This window comes from Azolla caroliniana, unplaced genomic scaffold (genome assembly GCF_043228905.1).
Source record: "Azolla caroliniana isolate FFs.n. ecotype wild unplaced genomic scaffold, voAzoCaro1.0.p SCAF_2, whole genome shotgun sequence".
In the NCBI taxonomy this organism is placed as follows: Eukaryota; Viridiplantae; Streptophyta; class Polypodiopsida; order Salviniales; family Salviniaceae; genus Azolla; species Azolla caroliniana.
Window position 1 is genome coordinate 13,515,032 of NW_028230437.1, and position 6,920 is coordinate 13,521,951.

A 6,920-nucleotide genomic window follows, 5' to 3' on the forward strand; every position below is an offset into this window, starting at 1 on the left:
GACAGAACAAGTAAATCAAATTATTGAGGACATGCTTCAAGCATACGTTGGTACAAAACCAACAAAATAATTCTCAATGTTAAAACAAAAAAATTACGTACTAAAGAAATCCGAGAATTTAAAATAAAATGGACGGATAAATCAATAAAAGATGCCACATTGGAACGTGAAAATACTCTCAGAACTAACTTCCCTAACTTTCCATTGCAAGAGTGCAATGTTTTAAAGAGGGGGGGGGGGGAGTATGTTACGCATGAACGTATAATATCCCGTGATGAGAATTTACTGTAGTATTCTATACACGTGGATAAGTGTGAGGGTTAAATGAGAGTGTAAAGAAGGGGAGGATTACTTTTAATCCTCGGGATTGAGACAACCCATTAGACCAAGTGTGAACTTGCCTGGGGGCCTTGGGTATTGCTATAAATAAGAGGCCTAGCTACCCTCATTTCATCATCTTTTGACTATGTTGAGGCTCTGTTTCGTGGTGGTTGAACTCTTGTAGCGAGCGCGCCAGCACCAGGTACGACTCGACGCCATGATGGTGGTATGGGATGCCGATCGAGGCTCGAGTTCGTCTCGATCCCTTCGCATGGGGGTGGTCGGGTGGATCGACACCCTTCTTTCTCTCTCTCCTTGCTATCTATCTATCATTCTTTTCTCCTTATCATACACTTACATTAGATCAGGATTCCTCCATTACACTGGTTTTTGTCATGAAAGAAATAATGATTGGACATACATCTGAAGTGTATGTGAACATCAAAGAGTTAGTTTACATTAATAACTCAGTTTGTGTGCAACTTACCAAATTTGGAGACATGTAGAGGCTAGCTCATGGCAGAGAAATGGTTAATGTGCTAGACATTAATAGGATTTTAGAAACTAGAAGTCAAGAAATTGGAAAGTGATGGTCGTGTGCCTAGTCTTGCTTAATGTCCTTGAGGAAAAAGTATGTGCAACAAGGAAGGTCTATCTTCCATATTCATAAATGTGTCATGGGTTTATGTCAAGATTGTGGCCCTACTAGATTTAGGTGGTGTCCAAATGAATTGAGTAGTGAAATATTGATCTCTGTGAAGTTATTTGAGTCAGTGAACACCAATTTTGAAGGAAAGGTGTGTAAAAGAAAGGATCTAGTTTGGAAGATGCTTAAACCAAGGGATTTGGTGTCTCTGTTTGTAGTATCTCTAGGAAAGTTCATTAAACACAACTTCATTTATTCATGGCAGGCCCATCAGTTTAAGACTTGCATATCTGATTTCCCAAATGATGTAGTAGTCTCAATAGTAGATTTCGTAGAGAATTATACTTTCAAGCAGTAGAATGAAATTCAATCTATGCATTGGTGTTCAGTTTAGGTAACCATTTTTGTGCACATAACATATTTTCGAGTTTCAGGTGATGTTAAAAAAGTAATTCATTTCTTTATTTCTGATGATAAGAAGCATGATACCTTGTTCGTCCAACATTGTTTTAAGTTACATTGGCAGTGGTTATTAGCTCAACGTTTGGAGCTTACTCAACATTGGGTTTGGTCTGACGAAGCTGCGCCACAATTCAAGGCTCGACGTCCATTTTATTTTGTGGGGAGGTATCCTGCTATAACAAGTTTGGAGATGAGATGGAAATTTTTTGGGTCTAGCCATGGTAAAGGTGAACATGATGGTGCAGGGGTTGTTATAAAGCGGGCACTTACCCATGAACAACTAAAGACAGATGGTGTGCACATGAATTGTGCATCACATGTAGTTGAATTTTTAAGAACAAATATGTCAACGAGTGCAACAAGTGTTTATTCCTCGCAAGTCTGAGATATCAAACGTGAATTTTGGGAAGTGAAGATAGATGAAGTAAATAGGGAGAAGACCTAGGAGTGCCAAGGAATTCCCAAATTGCGATCTTTGCATGTTGTTCGCGGTTATTCCAGGTTGAGTATAACTTGTTAAATCGGCAAGCACCACCGGTTTGGCAAATTGAACCACGAAGAAACCGGGATGAAGAAGAAGAACGCTGGCGGCGAGAGGAGTGCTATCGGCCAGCACAAGATGTCCGGTACAACGATCGAAGAGACACTTATGACCGGTATGACATACAGGATAGATACTGAGACTATAATGGACGGTACGAGAGATACAACCAGGATCACTCCCCTGGTTGCAACCAACGACGGGACGACTATGGCAAGTATGACGACCAGCCCCATCAAGGTTACCGAAACAAAAAGAATTTCAACAAGAAACGTCATTTGAACAAAAAGGGGGGTCATCCACGGGAACCGGAAAAGGGCGCTCCAAGCAGCCAACTGGACCAAAACTAAGCACTTACCACAGGACCTCAACTGGGGGCGGGCGCAAACGCCGAATGCAGCAACACCCGGAAGGCGTATTGCTATTATTGCCGACAGGAAGGTCACTATAGTAACCAATGTCCGACGAAGAGCTACGACAAGCGACCAACAATGAACATGGTAGATGCGGAAGTCGCGGACTTACAACAAGTCACTACAAGATCAAAAGGCAAAACCACGGAGTGGGAAACTCAAGAAGCTATCCGGAAGCAGGCAACCAAATGGGTGAAGAAGGCAAACGAGCGGAATGTAGTAGAGCTCGAACAACAAAAGCAGAATGCCGAAGAGCTCACCGGCCTGGGGCAGCCCAAAAACCCAACATGGCAGGCGTTACAAGAATGCCAAATAATGCTGCCGTTAGGCCGGCTATTGCAACTGGTACCATGCTTCACGGAAGGACTAAAGACAGGAAGGACGACAGCCGACACGCCACCGGCTCCCGCATTCTTTTCAAATCTGGAGGAAGGACCGACAGTGGTAGACATGAGCAGTCTGGCCATCACAGCCATCGTGAAAGGAAAAGAGCTACCTGGCACGATTATCGATGGAGGATCTGATGTGAACGTGATCAGCCTCCGAAGGTGTAACACTCTAGGAATCCATGATTGGGAACCATGCCTATTTTGGCTTCGGATGGCGGACACAAGCTTAGTACGGCTGGCCGAGTTAATACGTGATCTGGAAGTGACCATCGGGGGTCACACATTTCGCATTTCCACAGTAGTTCTCCAGCTACAAGCTCAGGGAGCTTACCCAATATTGTTGGGACGCCCTTGGTTAAAAACAACACACATCAAGCAAAACTGGAGGAACAATATAATGACGTTTCTGCGTGGAAAAGCGAAAGTGCGAGTACCGACTCAACCATGGTGCGGTACCGGCAATGAATTGACACCACTATATGCGGAATGCGTCAACATGCTGGAAGGATTGGCGGACGAAGAGGTCGATCAATACTTAGAAGAAAATCTGAAGATCGTACCGCTGTTCAAAATTGATGTAGCCGAAGCAGTATCACCGTACATGCTGCAACCGGACGGGACCGACGAGGAACCGGATAAAGAAGCGATCCGGGAGTTACGGCAAGCACAAGAGGCACTGGAAAGAGAAATGGCGGTGTCGCAGCGCGTAAAAGCATCCCAACTAGAAGAGGTAAACCTAGGTACCACAGAGGACGCAAGACCAGTTCACATCGCCAAGGAAATGACCCTGGAGAACAAAACGAGAATGATCACACTCCTAAAAGAATTTTGCGATGTGTTCGCCTGGTCCTATGAGGAAATGTGGGGACTCGATCCTCAGTTGTATCAACACCAGATACATCTGAGTAAAGACGCCAAACCGGTAGCGCAACGGCGTTACCGGATGAACCCGAATTACACAACAAAAGTCAAAGAAGAAATCGACAAGTTGCTAAGGGTTGGCTTCATCCGACCGGTAAAGAAAGCCACATGGCTCAGTCCGATAGTCATAGTACCGAAAAAGAACGGTAAGATATGAGTTTGCGTCGACTACCGGAAATTGAATGCAGCTACGGTAATGGATGCCTTCCCACTTTCATTCACGGATGGAGTCCTGGATGCGGTCGCCGGTCATGAGATGTACAGTTTTCTGGATGGTTTTAGTGGCTATAATCAGATTCGGATGCACCCCGACGACCAGGAGAAAACCGCTTTTGTCACCGAATGGGGAGTCTTTGTTGCCATAGTGATGATGACCTCCCAACGGATCATCATGGAGATTTTCGGAGAATTCATTCCGGCATTCATGCAAATGTTCTTGGACGACTTCGCTGTTTATAGCTGGAAATGGGATCACCTTCAGCACCTCCAACTATGTTTAGAGAAATGTGGGGTTTACCGACTAAGCCTGAACCCGGCAAAATGCATGTTCGGAGTGTCCAACGGAGTGTTACTTGGCCACATCGTGAGCAAGGATGGTATTGCAGTGGATCCAGACAAGGTCAAAGCTATTTTGGAGGCACCGACACGAACCACGGCAAAGGCATTAAGCCGGTTCTTAGGACAAATTCGGTGGCATAGCCGAATGCTCCGGTATCTGGCAGACCTGGCTATACCATTGCATGCCACGGTACATCGGACACCGTTCCAATGGACGGACACCGAAGACCAAGCCTTACCGGGCACTAAAAGTACTGTTGTCACAAGTGCCGGCAGTGCAACCTCCGGATTGGTCTAAAGAGTTCCATGTGTTCGTTGACGCGTCTGACATCGCAATTGGGAGTGTGCTTATGCAACTTACAGAACCGAAGTGGTACCGGTTAGTGTATAATGCCATCCGGAAGCTGTCCCAAGTGGAACGTAATTATTCCACAGCGGAAAGGGAGGCCTTGGGTATGATCTACAATGTCACCAAGTTTAGACACTATCTGTTGGGAAGGAAATTTTCCTTTCACGTAGATCATTCAGCGCTCCTCTATTTAGTGTCCAAAGCATCACTCACCGATAAGTTGGCCCGGTGGACGTTACTATTACAAGAATTTGAGTTCGAGATATTCCACCGACCTGGCATACAACATGCGGTAGCAGACTATTTGAGCCGGTTAGATTCCGGCGAAACAGGTGACGGCGTTCCAAACGACTTCCCGGATTCAGAGCTGTTTAGAGTCACAGCAGAAACGGCAACGGATGGTACGGTCGCAGAGGAAGACAAGTGGCTCACCAACATGCACCAATTTCTGAGCATCGGTTTACCTTCGGAGGAGATGAACAGAGACGAGAGGAAACTCTTAGCGGTTCAAAGCCGGCACTTCTGTCTATTACAGGACACATTGTACCACAAAGGTGCAGATGGCATATGGCGGCGTGCAGTGCGCAACGACGAAAAGGATATAATATTGCGTGAAGCACACTGCGGAGTGGCTAGAGGAAATTATGCCGGAGACGCTACGGCAAGAAAAATAGGGCAGAGTGGATTATGGTGGCCAACAACATTGAAGGATGCAATCCGGTACGCTAAAGAATGCGACCTATGTTAGCGAATGGGCCAACCAACCGAACAAGCCAGGATGCCTCACCAGCCCGTGCTACTGTTAGAACCATTTCAGAAATGGGGGCTGGATTTTGTCGGTCCATTCAAACCACCAACAATGAGAACCGGCAACCGGTACGTGATTGTCGTTACGGATTATTGCACAAAATGGGTGGAAGCCAAAGCACTATGCGACAACACCGCGGCATCCACGACAAATTTTTTATGTGAATACATCTGGTGCCGGTATGGATGTCCGATAGAGCTAATAAGTGACCAAGGTGGGCACTTCTTAGGGCAAGTAGTGGAAAGTTTGACGACATTTTATGCGGTGGTGCACAAACGAAGCACTCCCTATTATCCGCAAGCCAACGGATTAGCTGAGTCAACAAATAAAACACTATAGAACATCCTTCGGAAAATCGTCAATGAGAACCAGACGGATTGGGATACAAAGCTACATAGTGCACTCTGGGCCTATCGAACGGCATATAAGACAAATATCCACACAACACTGTTTTGCCTAGCATTCGGATTGGAAGCAGTGATGCCGGTCGAGTTCCAGGTACCGAGTTTACAAATGCAGATTCGGGAATGCCTAAATGAGAAGGAATCGGAAGCGATCCGGTTAGCCGCACTATGCGCATTGGAAGAACACCGGCTAGCCAGCATTATGCACCTAGAACTAGAGCAGCGGCGAAGGAAAATGTTCGTGGATCATCACCGAAAAGGGAATGAAATGATGTTCGGAATCTATAAGCCGGTACTAGTATTCCAGATCCGGATGGGTAAGATGCCGGGGAAGCTACGGTTTCGGTGGACCGGACCACACTGGATTACGCGGGAGTTCAACGGGTCGTACCAGTTAAGGACACTCGCCGGCGAGGTTCTGGGTAAATGGGTAAATGGGTTCCGACTCAAACCATACAATGGTCCCATGCCAAGAAACCCATTTGAACAAGTAAAGGCCGACACAGAACCGGACACCGGTAAGTCGAATGAAACGACAACACAATTCGCAATCGGCAAGAGGGAGCACGAGCCGGCAAATAGCAAGAACGACGCGACGGTAGGCAGTCCCACGGCTGGCAAGTCCCACAATTTGGGTAGGGGTCCGGCGGGCCCGGATGCGAATTAACCAAACAATTTTATCAAAAAAATAAAATAAATTCAAATAAATTCAAATCAAATCAAATCAAATCAATCAAGTAAATCATGCAAGGGTGAGGTGTGAACAGACACATGCAAGAACAAGGAGTGAACAGGCACTTTGAAAAGGTACGTTGTGGGCTATTAATAGGATATTAAACCGCCACCACATGGCATGTCATTCTATTTTAGTACACGATGTGCACACGCGCGAGTCAGAAAAAAGGCGCCAACATGCAACAAGAAAATTCCCATCGCATGGAAGTCTTCACATTTCGGAAGCAGAGGAGCACAAACGAGCACAAGTGATTGAAGATCATCAGACGCGAGCCCACGCACACAGAGCCTCCTCAAACACACCCCTCACCAGCGCTCACCGACCTCCAAGAAGCCATGGACTGCCAAGCACTCTTTGAAGCAGCCAAGAAGT